Genomic DNA, 13,867 nt, shown 5'->3' with positions numbered 1-13,867 from the left:
GTCCTTATTGTAAAGAAGAGATGGTATTATGAAATGTCGGCTTTTTTTGGTCCCTTCAATTCCTTATTTTACTCAACTACTCCCTCATCCTTGCTAAGTTCTTAGCAAGTTCCACACAAGTTCTTAGTAGGAATAATGAGTTTGGAAAAATTCTTGTCCGTTTATATTTTTTGCTCCTTTGATATAGGATGAGAAATAATGACTTTTCCTGGTCTGAGATTTAAACAAAAAGAATCAGAGAGGAACCAATGCTTGACTGTGGGTCTTTGAGAAGTTGACCTTGAATTCTGGCCCTTCCCCTTTAGGTCAGACAGCCTTTGTGAGGGGATAAAGAGCTCAGGCATGTTTGGTGATCTGAGGACAAGTACTTCAGCATCACCAGCAGTAATTAGGGAGGCAGACGCTTCCCTGGATTGAGTGGAGTCATTCGTAGTGCTACTGCTTAGCATGAGGAAGCTTGTTTGTGGACACCTGAGTTGGTGGCTTATGCCCTGTGTCAGTCTCTCAGCAGTAGAGACCTTGGCTGCAGATATTTCTGAAGGAAGTCAGGTCAGAGAAAAAAAGAGAATGGCAGATGACCAATGACAGTCAGCAGGTTGTGTCCCTTCTACAGGAGACATCCCTGGGAGCCATTTAAAAGATCAATGGTCCCACAATAGCAAATGGGCACACAAACTAGTAATACGATCCCCATTTAAAACATCCAGGCTAGGGGAGCCTGGCTGGCTCAGCTAGTGGAACATGCCAACTCTTGGTCTTGGGGTTGTTGAGTTGGAGCCCCATGTTGGGTATAAAGATTACTTAAACAAACAAACAAATGTAGAAAGAATCTCCAGGTTAGTGTGGCATGAAGAAAGAGAAAATAGAGAGAGAACATTTATTAGCATTCAAAGAAATAAAAATTTAAACAATGAAATATAACACTCTTCATGTTTCAAATTGGCAGACACAAAGCAAAAGCCATATTCAGTTCTGTCTAGTGTGGGCCATTCTTCTATACTGCCGCTATTACATACATTGGCACACATTTTCTGGATGGCAATTTGAGAGTATATAAAAAGATTCTCATGTAATCATTCTATCACTTGAAATCTAAGAAATTAATCAATGAAGCAATAAATATTTATCTCCACAGATACGTGTCTCAACATACTTTATCAAAGCAAAAGTTAGAAATAAACGAAATGGACCATCACCATACATTTTCTCCATTTTTTCTCATCATTTCTACATTTTCTCTAATAAGCGTACATTACTTTTGTAAAGGGAAAAATAATAATTAGAAAATAAAAAATCATTAGGCAGTTTGGGTGTTCATATCAAAGTACAACAAAATATGGATCACTTCCGAATCATATGGCCATGAGCTGAATGACTAATGTATGTTCACTGCCAAGACAAGACAAAAATGTTGTTCTTCAGGGCATTTATTTAGACAGACATGTCATACGATAAGTTTATTTTCAGTAATCACAACAAAATTAGAGAAATTTTCCACCCATCCAATTTTCCATTCACAAAACTGTCCCATTTTAACTGTGTAGAACATTAAGATGCAACCAATGCAATGTTGTTTCTTAAGTAAACTCAGAAAATGTGTTTGGATCTCCATGAACTTTCTACATGTAAGGGAAATAAAAAATGTTAAATTCTTACATAAAAAGACGAAGGGGAATGAGAGAAAGGGAACCTAACCTGATATTTAAAAGATAAAGATGTGGGGTGCCCAAGTGGCTCAGTCAGTTAAGCACCCGACTTCCGCTCAGGTCATGATCTCCTGGCTCGTGAGTTTGATAATCACTTTTATTGTGTTAGGCTACAGGGATTTGGGGGTTATTTATCAAAACAGACAGTATTACTTAGTCTAACTAAAATGGTTGCTATATATGAGTTGGCATTTCCTTCAGAAAAAATGGAGACAAATAATGTTTATCACATTAGGGCTTTTGTGGGAATTAAAATAATGTGAACACAATGCCTTGCATATGGTAGTTATTCAGTAGCTATTATCACTGTCATTCAGTAGATATTATCACTGTCATCTTTATCATTTTATTATAATTCTTTCCTCTTCCCTGGAAAAATGCATTCTGTCTCTATTGTTCATAGTGACACTTTTGGCAGAATCGGAAAACCTCTTTTTTGTTCATTAGAGCTGTTACAGTATTCATAAGGTTTTTAAAGGATTTGAAGGGTTCTCTATTGACAAAGCCTATGGAGATTTTTGTGATGGCTACAGTGATTTGATTCTTCAAATAACTCCATATCCTGCAAGTAATTATTTCTTTCTTAATAGAATCTCTAAGTGAGTTTTGGTATGGTTTTACGGGTCACAAAATGATACATTAATTCTCCTTGGAAACTTAATTCAGTGACTTCATTTGCAGTGGTATTAAAGCCCTAGGGCAGCTACAGAGAAAGACCACTTTTTATAACATTTACTAACAATTATTTGGGGTACACTGGGCTTATGTCTTTTTTCCTTATTCTGCCTAGAGATTCAACTTTTTACCCTGTTCTGTTAGATGAACACTGCTCACTGGGGTTATTGAATTCTATGATTATTTTATTTTGTCCGAATTTATCCATCATACTTTTTTTTTTTTTTTCCCCTCTTCTGGAAACTGATCAACAGCTAAGAACGTGAGCAGAGTCCAAATAGGGGAAGCAAAATTCAACCTGCTGAATCTCGTTAGCAGATTGCTCGTGCCTTCTGCATCTTGGAAACACATCATTCCAAAGCCTGTGGGGAAGCTGTTCATTGTTCCAAGGCACCCTGTGTGGAAGGTAGGCCTGTGGATATGGCAGTCTTGGGGTACTTACCCAGGAATTATTTCTTCGTTTCTTTATTAAGCTTTATTTATTTATTTTTAAAGAGAAAGAGAGAGAGAGAGAGAGAGAGAGAGAGAGAGGCAGGCAGAGAGAATCCCAAGCAGGCTCTGCACTAACAGTGCAGATACGGGGCTTGAACTCACAAATCACGAGATCATGACCTGAGCCAAAATCATGAGTTTTAACGCTCAACTGACTGAGCCACCCATGCACCCCTGCCCAGGAATTATTTCTGATTATAGATATTAGTTGCTTTTATTTTTGTGACTAAAAAAAATCTTATATATAGGATTATAGATTTTAATTCTTATTAAAATCTTTGACTCCAAGTCAAGTCATTTAAGTCTTGAATTCAGGAAGAATGACATTAGATAATGTGTTTAATTTTTTGTTGTTATTGTTCTTTTTAGATCATCAGCTACTAGATTTTAATTAAGCTGCTTTTTATTTTATTATTTTTTAAATGTTTATTCATTTTTGAGAAAGAGAGAAAGAGACAGAGCATGAGCAGGGGACGGGCAGAGAGAGAGGGAGACACAAAATCGGAAACAGGCTCCAGGCTCTGGGCTGTCAGCACAGAGTCTGACGGGGGACATGAACTAAGGAAATGAGAGATTATGACCTGAGTCGAAGTCAGATGCTTAACTACCTGAGCCACCTAGGTGCCCCTAAGCTACCTTTTATTTTAAGGATTAGTCTAAGACATCTTGCTTTCAGTATTGTTTCCAATATTAAAATTCTGTGATAATTTCCATCTTACTGATTTTTATGGGTCATGTAATCATAAGATCAATAACAATGATGACAATAATAACTAAAGTTTTTGGACTACTTTCTATGTGTCACGTACTACACAGTGGGTTTTGACTGTAGTATCTTGTTTAACGTAAAATAGCCTACACAAATTGCATCCATTCCATCCAAAGAAGTTAACTGTAATGCAACATTCACTGAGCCTCCCCTAATAGGCCTGTGCTGGTCACCAAAAGGGGAGTGGAAGGTTACAACATGCTTGCATCCAAATTGGTTCCAAAGCTAATGACCTTATGACATTTTCTGATTTTATCCTTTCTTTGCTTCTATTTTAGATGAAAAAACAAGTTTAGGGCAGTCAAGTGACTGTCTTAAGTTCACACAACATTTAGGGACTAGAGATAGGAGACAAGTTCATTTTAGCACATACACTTTCAGACTTTTGGACTTCTACATATTGTAAAAAACAGCATCATGATGTGCATTCGACTTTGTAATATGAGTCAACCGTGTGTCTCGCATATCTTCTCATGTCAATAAATACTTTTCACACACAAAAAACCCTCTCATGTAATTCATACACACAAAAAACTGTCAATTTGAACACTTTTTTTTTACATGTTTATCCACAAATCTTTTATGTTTTCAGTTAAATCTTTTAAAAGTTGTTTGTTTGGGGGATGCTTTTCCAAACAGGCCAATATTCTTGAGACCCTGAGACCTGTGAACAAAGTGCCTAGTTGAATAAACTTGTAATATGTCAGGGTGAATCACAGAGCTCAAGGACTTTTGTGGGGGAATATGATTTACTCTGCAAAAATGAGAGATTATCTAACAATGTGCAAGAATTGTTTATACACATGTAAGTGTCCATTTCTATACATCACCTCATGCTCCAAAAGGAGTGTTTCCTCCTAAGACAAACAATTCTCTGCCCTCTGGCTTTAGCAATCAGTCAGGGAAGAGTTACTCCCTTTTGGTCTATTTCCAGTTAATGGAGTTAAGGTTTGGGCTCTGGGCTATGGAGGAGTTTCTTTTAGTAAAATAGACTTCCCCTGGGAAGGAGTCTTTAGTGTACTTTTGAGAACAACTCCGTTGTCGAAGAGCACTTCCTTTAAAAGACACTCTGGGTGTTTTAAACACATCATTTATAGAATGTGTCTTCCTGAGGATTCAGGATATTTAGCAATTTTGCATTGATGAATCTGATGGGAGAGTCCCTGGTACCTCCGAGATGGATGGCTTGTGTATACTTGCCAAAGAGTGATATTATATGACCTCAGAGGCAGAGAAGAGAAGGGACCTAACAGTGGTTCCTAACCGGGGTGGCACTTTACATGATGGAAGCATCTGGCTAGGTGTTGGGAGAAATCTCATGCTATTTCAATAACTTGGGGTCTCCAAGTATTTATTGCCTAAGACCTATTCGGCATTATATCCGGCAGATCTATGTTAGCTAGAATCATTCCACTCAAAATGCCAGCAGCATTTCGTTGAAAAATCTTGAAAGATCCTAGGTTCTATGAAGACAAGTGAAAATTAAAAATAAGAAGCTTATGGGGCGCTTGGGTGGCTCAGTCGGTTAAGCGTCCGACTTCGGCTCAGGTCATGATCTCACGGTCCGTGAGTTCGAGCCCCGCGTCGGGCTCTGGGCTGATGGCTCAGAGCCTGGAGCCTGTTTCAGATTCTGTGTCTCCCTCTCTCTCTGACCCTCCCCCGTTCATGCTCTGTCTCTCTCTGTCTCAAAAATAAATAAACATTAAAAAAAAATTTAAAAAAAATAAGAAGCTTAGTTCTCCTTGTTGAAAACAAAGGAAGAGATTTCCCTCGGTTCCTTTTCCTTAGAGTATTTACTTTAGAAAATTGTAACATTAAGTACCTTCTCCTCTCTTTGAGATGTATATAAATCCTTTGGAAGACGGGGTAGGACTTTTGTCAGCCTTGTGAACCAAGAAGATCTTTTTCAAGGATCTAGGAAAAGGAGCCATAACTTTGAAATGTCACGTCAAGAGAGACATCACTCCTCTCTTATAGTTTCTGTGGAGATAGGTGCTTAACTTTGGGTGTCCAGCTCAAAGTTGCAACATTTATGACCTCCTGTCATAAATATATGACAAGTATTTTCTCCTTTGGAGAAAGCCAATTAGCTAACACAGACGGTCACCTCAATTACCAAGCAAGTTTAGGATGAACTATGTATGAAAAACTGTGCTGTCAAGTTCTCTCACTTGAGGGCTTGTTATTATTTTGGAAACATGTACATGATGAGTTCTATCTGCTTAGCTCTGTGAAAGAGCGAGATTTCTTCCCGTTTGCAATCTCTTAACTGAATGCTTGTGATGTGTATCACATTCTGGTTTAATGCCATAAAAATGCTTTCTTTCTCTATGATCTTTGCAGAGAGGATAGAAGACAGAAGAATTGGTTTTTTAATTATATTTTCCCAATAGCTTCTATGGCAATGGGAAAACTAGAGTGCACTTATCATTCTTGTTATGTGTCTAGGGAAGTAACATATGAGGGTTGCTGAGGTTTATTTGGTCACTCAGTTTTCCACTGATCAAGGTGTTTTTACAATACTACTATTTTCCAGGTTAAAAAAAATTTTTAATGTTTATTCATTTTTGAGAGAGAGAGAGAGAGAGCGCAAGCAGGGGAGGGGCAGAGAGAGAGGGAGACACAGAATCTGAAGCAGGCTTCAGGCTCTGAGCTGTCAGCACAGAGCCTGAAATGGGGTTCAAACTCACAGACATAGAGGTCATGAGCTGAGATGAAGTTGAGTGCTTAAGTGACTGAGCCACCCAGGTGCCCCAGCGATAACTTTTACTAAAAGAAAAATTTTATAAGGTGGAATAGGTGGGCTCATCATGAAGAAAGAATGAATTCAATTAAAATATTTATTTTTAGTAAACAGCCTATAATTCTGGAAAAAAATTTAAAAGCATAATAGAAGAATATACAGTGAAAAGTAAGTTTCAATTCCATACTTGGCCTCCAGGGTCTTAATTTCCCTCCCCACAATCAACCACTATCATCACTTTTTGTGATGCCAGTTACTTATCATACACCAATTTTCTCTTTCTTATCAATGGAACCTAAATTTTTTTGGAGGTCTCCATAAACATTATATTTTTCTAGACTTCCTTTCAAATAGAAGTGGCTATGTGACGAAATTCTGAGCAATGACATTAAGTAGAAGCTATTGAATTGGATTTATGAGGAAGTTATTTCAAACAGCTTTTGCCCTTCTTCCCTTTCTCCTTCATTTCTAGTTGGCCTGGAACATGGATGTGATGACTAGATGTCTAGCAGCCATCTTGGGCAAAAAAGCAACTACAAGGATGGAAACCATTCACTGATGATGGTGGACCAGAAAGATGAAAGTATGTGAGGTGTCCTACATACTTACTTCCTGATATCTTTGATGTGAAAGAAATGTAAACCTCCTTCTTGTTTAGAAATTTCTCTTTGCCACCAAACCTAATCCTAATTGATTTAGGATTTGTTCATGCATTTCCCTTTGAACAAATTAAATATGAGGACACCCAGATGTAGATATCAAGTGTATAGTCAACACATGCTTTGTAGGTTCTTCAAGTGCCAAGACACAGTGGGTGCTCAAAAAATATTTATTTAATGAGCTGAAGAGAGAGGTCTGGAGGTAAGAAGTTTTTGAACGATTGGCCAGTGTGTGGTGGTTGAAGAATAACTCTCCCTAATGGGGATTATGTAGAGTAAAAAGACAATCAAGGATGTTATAAGGACTAAGATACAGACATTTAGTAAGATGTATTGAGTTTTCTCATTCTTTAACATAAACCTGTATTTCCATTTATTCAAGCCTTCTTTTTTTTTTATTTAAAAAATTTTTTTTAATGTTTATTTATTTTTGAGACAGAGAGAGACAGAGCATGAACAGGGGAGGGGCAGAGAGAGAGAGGGAGACACAGAATCAGAAGCAGTCTCCAGGCTCTGAGCCATCAGCCCAGAGCCCGACGTGGGGCTCAAACTCATGGACCGTGAGATCATGACCTGAGCTGAAGTCGGACGCTTAACTGACTGAGCCACCCAGGCGCCCCATTCAAGCCTTCTTTAATGTCTCTGGTAAGCTTATAATTTTATCTGTACTGGTCTTGGAAATTTATTGTTGGGTTTATGCCTAAGTATGTTGTACTTATTACTATTATGAGTTAAATTCTTGAAAAAAACCTTTTTTTTCTTTCAAAAATGTTTTTTTAAATGTTTATATGTCTTTAAGAGAGAGAGAGACAAGAGACAAAGCAGGGGAAGGGCAGAGAGAGAGGGAAACACAGAATTTGAAGCAGGGTCCAGGCTCTGAGCTGTTGGCACAGAGCCTGACGCAGGGCTCAAACTCATGAAGCATGAGATCATGACCTGAGCTGAAGTTGGATGCTTAACGACTGAGCCACCCAGGTGCCCCTTTTCTTTCTTTAATGTTTATTTTTGAGAGAGAGAGAGAGAGAGAGAGGGAGAGAGAGAGACACCAAGCAGGGGAGGGGCAGAGATAGGACAGATGATCTGAAGTGGGCTATGTGCTGACAGCAGAGAGCCCATGTGGGGCTCAGACTTACAAAGCGTGAGACCATGTCCTGAGCCGAAATTGGCCGCTTACCCACTGAGCCACCTAAGCGCCTCAAAAAAATTAAGTTTTTCAACGAGACACTGATAGTGTTTTGAAAACTATGGAAGCTTCTGTGTTGATCTTGTGTCTAACCACCTCTGCCAGACTGAAATTTCTCAGTTGATTTTCTAAATTGATAATATCACTTCAAATAATAATAGTTTCATCTCTTTCATTTTCATTTCTTCTCTCTTATTTCATGGGCCAGCATCTCTAATACAATGATGTATTGTAGTGCAAAGAGCAGCCAAACTTGTCTTATTTACTTGAACATTTATAATTGAAATGCTTCTAACATCCCATTATTAAGCATGATTTTCATTAAGGCATTTTGAAAAAAAAACAGGCTTTATCAAGTTAGAAAATTGCCCCCCCCCCCCACTTTTTTTTGGCCAATGAGCAATACTTCCAGTCCACATCCTGGATCAGTTTCCTATTTCCATCACTTCCAGTCATATAGCACCTTTGATATGGCTCATATCTCCCAGAGATGTACCTAATTTTGTGCACCTCGTATGCAAGCCCTCTCTTCAATGCTTCAGGTATTTCATTAATTCCTCACATACATTTTCTGTTCTGCTGAGAGTTTTTTTCATTTTAGAGCATGGCTATATATTTATTATCATATTACGGTATCTTTTATAATATTTCTGGGAACATGATGCAGGAAGGGAACACTGAAGTGTGCATTAATTTGGAAATGTTGACAACTGACAGTCTGCATGAGCATAGTAAATGTTTATAAGAATTTAATAGAGTTCAGAGGATTTAAGACTTTATAAACTCGATCAACTTTAAAACTTTATCAACTTTAAAAACTTGAACATTAATCGTTAAATACTTGCCTTCTATATGAACTTTGTGTAATATATCAACTGTTTTAAAAACAATGTATTTTTAAATAGTACTTCAATAGTTATTGACATAAAAATTCAATATGTGTTTTGTAATTTTTTTCTTATATCAAAACTTTGGAGTTTTAAAAAGTATATAGATTTCTTAATTATGTTAGTCCTTTCAAATGAATGGTGTCAAATGGCTGATTTCTCATTTTTTCCATACCATGGTTAATATAAACTGAATAATAGTAATTGTTGGAAGTTGTTGAGATTTCATTTGTGGTCTAGTATTTTATCAATTGTTGTAAATGTTCCTTTCATTGGTGTTTAAGAAAGGATGACTGTTAAATCAAGTTTATTGGTTGTTAACAATTTTCTCTATAGCAACTCTGTTTTTGTCTGCTTGATATTTTGAGAAGTTAAGCTCTGTTCTACTAATAGTAAACTTCTCAAATTCTCCTATAAGTTCTATCAATTTGCTATGCTTAGATTGAAGTTGTGTTATTAGGTGTACAAATATTCATGATATATATTAATCTCAGGTTTGAAAATTTTATTACCGTAAATTTCCAGTACTTTTTCTTTGATTCTGTGTTTTTTGATTTTAAAATTCTTTGCCATTCTTCTTTACATTAACATTTTTATGTCCTTTCTTTTCCTGTCCTTTTATTTTTTAACTTTTCTATACCAATTTGGTTTCTTATTTATAAAGAGAACTTGCCTTGATTTTTAAAAATGTTACCTAATAGTCAGTGTTATAATAAGAAAGTTTATCTATTTATATTTATTTTCATTACTGCTATGTTTCTAGCCATTTAAATGATTTTATTTTATGTTTTACACTGTATACTTTTCCTATTTTTCTATCCTGACTTTAAATGGAATAATTAAGTTTTCCTTGTTCTCCTTTTTCCTCTGCTGGATATATATTATACTAAACATACATTTTGTTCTCAAAATATTTAGAATAAAACCCTTATCACAAAGTAAAAGTTTAACATGTTTTACTGCCTTTTGTATTTCACTTCCACTTCCTTTCTGTCTTCAAACTTACATTTTTTTTTTTTTTCAACGTTTTTTATTTATTTTTGGGACAGAGAGAGACAGAGCATGAACGGGGGAGGGGCAGAGAGAGAGGGAGACACAGAATCGGAAGCAGGCTCCAGGCTCCGAGCTGTCAGCCCAGAGCCTGACGCGGGGCTCGAACTCAACGGACCGCGAGATCGTGACCTGGCTGAAGTCGGACGCTCAACCGACTGCGCCACCCAGGCGCCCCTCAAACTTACATTTTGACACAACTTGGAATTTTAGATACAGATTTTTAAAAAAAGATCAATGAATTTTGATACTTAATGTTTTACTCATTTTTTCCTCTTCATTATTTGTTGTATTCTCTTCTTCTTAGAGTGATTTTTCTTCTTGTCATAAAACATTTTCTAGTAACTTTCCTAAAGATAAATGATGAGTATTAAATAGTACTTCAATGCTTGAAAATGTGTTTTATTTTGAATAAAATATAGATCTCTGAGTTTATAGGTATGGTAGACTGTAAAAATGGCCATGATTCTTTTATTTATTTATTTATTTATTTTTATTTTTTATTTTTGAGACAGAGAGCATGAACAGGGGAGGGGCAGAGAGAGAGGGAGACACAGAATCTGAAATGGGCTCCAGGCTCTGAGCTGTCAGCACAGAACCCGACGCAGGGCTTAAACTCAAGGACTGTGAGATCATGACCTGAGCCGAAGTCGGACACTCAACTGACTGAGCCACCCAGGCGCCCCAGAATGGCCATGATTCTTTACTCATCCCTGTATCTATGGCTTGATTCTGGGCTTGGGTCACATGACTTGCTTCGGCAAATAGGATGTTAGTGAATACAACACAAGCAGAATATTGAAAGACCCTTGTTTTATTGCTCTTGTATTCAGCCATTGTCTGGAACCAACCTAGCCCAGTTATCCCATATGAAGCCACCCTAGATTAGCCACACATAAGGATGAGCCTGCCTGAGACAAGAAAAATCACTGAACAGAGTTGAGCCTCACTGGCTAATTTGCAGGCTGATGAGCTAAATAAATCAGTATAGTTTCAAGACTCTGTTTTGGAGTGCCATTTTTGTGTCAGTAGATGACTGACAAAACAGGTGTCTTTGCCACTTGGAAGATATTGTTCCATCCTAAATATGGTAGAACTGTTGATAAGTATAATAGAAATGTGATTGCTTTTCTTTTAAACTATCTGTAGATAAAAACTTTCTGGACTTTTCCTTTGCCAAGATGTTCAGAAGTATATAATATATCTATATCTATATCTATATCTGTATCCATGAACATATATACATACACACACTCACACTATATCTATATCTATAAAACTAATATTTTCACTGGATGCATTTATAAGCATGTTAATGCAAAGAAAAATATATGCACGAATACTGGGATACAGATCGAGGAAAAGGGAATATTGTTTTCAACTCAGCGCTTCAGACTTGTACTGAAAGAGCAGTCAAGATGGAACTGGAAGAGTTGAGTTAGGGCAATGGCAGAATACTGAAGTCTACTGCTGTAATACAAATTCCTAGACTTGAGTGAAGATCTAAGGTTCACGGTATCATATGCTTCTTGGCTTTTTGGTAATCCTGTAGGATTACCATGTTGGGGCTGATAAACCCTAGAGCCCAAAAACCCATTTTTTTTTAAGACTCTACCCAGAGTCTCCAAATCTGTAACAATAGGAAGGGGTTGCTAATGTTAAGAGAAATTCTCCCCCGTGCCTTTCTCACAAGTGATCTTCAAGAACAAATGTAGGGATGATCGATCATTCCAGAGAGCAAAACTAAGGACGTTTTTCCTTTGGCGGACCTTGTTTGTAGCTTCCTTTTCTCTGCTAAGAGAGTTACTAGATCTGTACCCACTTTCTATCCTCAAAACCTTTTTGACATTCTAAGTAATTCAAAGAACCTGTTACCAGAATTGCTAGAATATGTGTTCCATCAAAAGGACAAATTAATCTTAGAGTATTTAAAAATTAAACAACAAACAAAGCAAAAACAGTTATCTCAGTTTCTGCCTTTTGTTAAAAAGTTGAATTCATGGTATTTTTTTTGCTCTTTCTTTTCTTTTATTATTTTTTTACCTCTATATCTGTATCTCTATACATCTGTTCTACTGAAGTTCTAGGAGTAACAAAATAGTTGTAGTACACTACTTATCCCAACAACATTTATAGCTAGTGACCATGTTAGCCCTGACTATGACCCCATTGGTGTGATGGGGGAAGGGGAATAAAGTGAGATAGACCATATCAAAGAATCCAAAAATCATGATAAAACTGATAAATTTCAGGTGGCAATATATACACATATTTAGGAATGTAGAAGGAAAAAAAAAAAAAGAAACGGTTCAAGAGTTGAAAATGGCAGTAAGCAGAACTGTTTTTTCCGGATGTATCTTTTGGTAGTATTTGATTTTTGAAAACCATGTACACCTATGAAACATTTGTAACTAGTTTTGAAAATAAAACATATATCTTTGATATTATTCTATTGTCTATATAATGGAAAACTATTTTCAAAGATATAACAGAGAGGAATATAAAGGAACTATAGGAAGTAGTCTCTGAGTCCTTTCAAGAAGACGGTGCCAAAAGCAAAGAAGGAAGCCCCTGCCCCTCCCAAAGCCACAGCCAAAGCAGAGGCTTTGAAGGCCAAGAAAGCAATGCTGAAAGGTGTCCCACAGTCACAGAAAAAAGATCTGTGTGTCACCTACCTTCCCATGGCCCACAACACCGTATCTCCAAAGGCAGCCCAAATATCCGTGAAAGAGTGCCCCCAGGGGAAACAAGCTTGACACCATGCTGTCATCAAGATTCCCCTGACTCCAGAGTCAGCTGTAAAGAAACTAGATGGCAACAACACACTTGAGTTCACTGTGGATGTCAAGGCCAACAAGCACCAGATCAAACAGGCTGTGAAGAAACTTTATGACATGGATGTGGCCAAGGGCAACACCCTGATTAGGCCCCGTGGGGAGAAGGAGGTGTATGTTCTACTGACTCCTGATTGTGATGCTTGGGATGTTGCTAACAAAATCGGGATCATCTAAACGAAGTCCAGTTGGCTACATATCAATATACATTTTTCCACCATAAAAAAAAGAATAAGTCTCTGAAACAGATTTTTAAAAAGTAGATGTATCAAAGGGCAACCTACTAACTTCGCTTTACAAAGGGACATGAGGATAAAGGAAAGAAGCAAATGATCATAAATCTCCAAACAGATGGAAGAAATAAGATTAGAATGAAGATAGATTTTTGCTTTTCAGTTTAACAGAAATCCAGTTCTTTTTATATTTTATTTATTTATTTATTTACTCATTTATTTATTTATTTTTGAGAGAGGAGAGAGAGAGAAGGTACGAGCAGGGGAGAGGGGCGAAGGGAGAGAGAGAGAGAGAGAGAGAGAGAGAGAGAGAGAGAATCTTGAGCAGACTCCACACTCAGCGCTGAGCTTGATATGGCGCTTGATCCCACAACCTTAGGATAATGACCTCAGCTGAAATCAACAGTCAGATGCTCAAAAGACTGAGCCACTCATGTACCCTAATAGAAACCCAGTTTTTTTTTTTTTGTTTTTTTTTTTAATTTTTGGGATAGAGAGAGACAGAGCATGAACGGGGGAGGGGCAGAGAGAGAGGGAGACACAGAATCGGAAACAGGCTCCAGGCTCCGAGCCATCAGCCCAGAGCCTGACGCGGGGCTCGAACTCACGGACCGCGAGATCGTGACCTGGCTGAAG

Source organism: Panthera onca, chromosome B4 (genome assembly GCF_046562875.1).
Source record: "Panthera onca isolate mPanOnc1 chromosome B4, mPanOnc1 haplotype 2, whole genome shotgun sequence".
NCBI classification, from domain to species: Eukaryota; Metazoa; Chordata; class Mammalia; order Carnivora; family Felidae; genus Panthera; species Panthera onca.
This window is presented reverse-complemented; position numbering follows the sequence as displayed.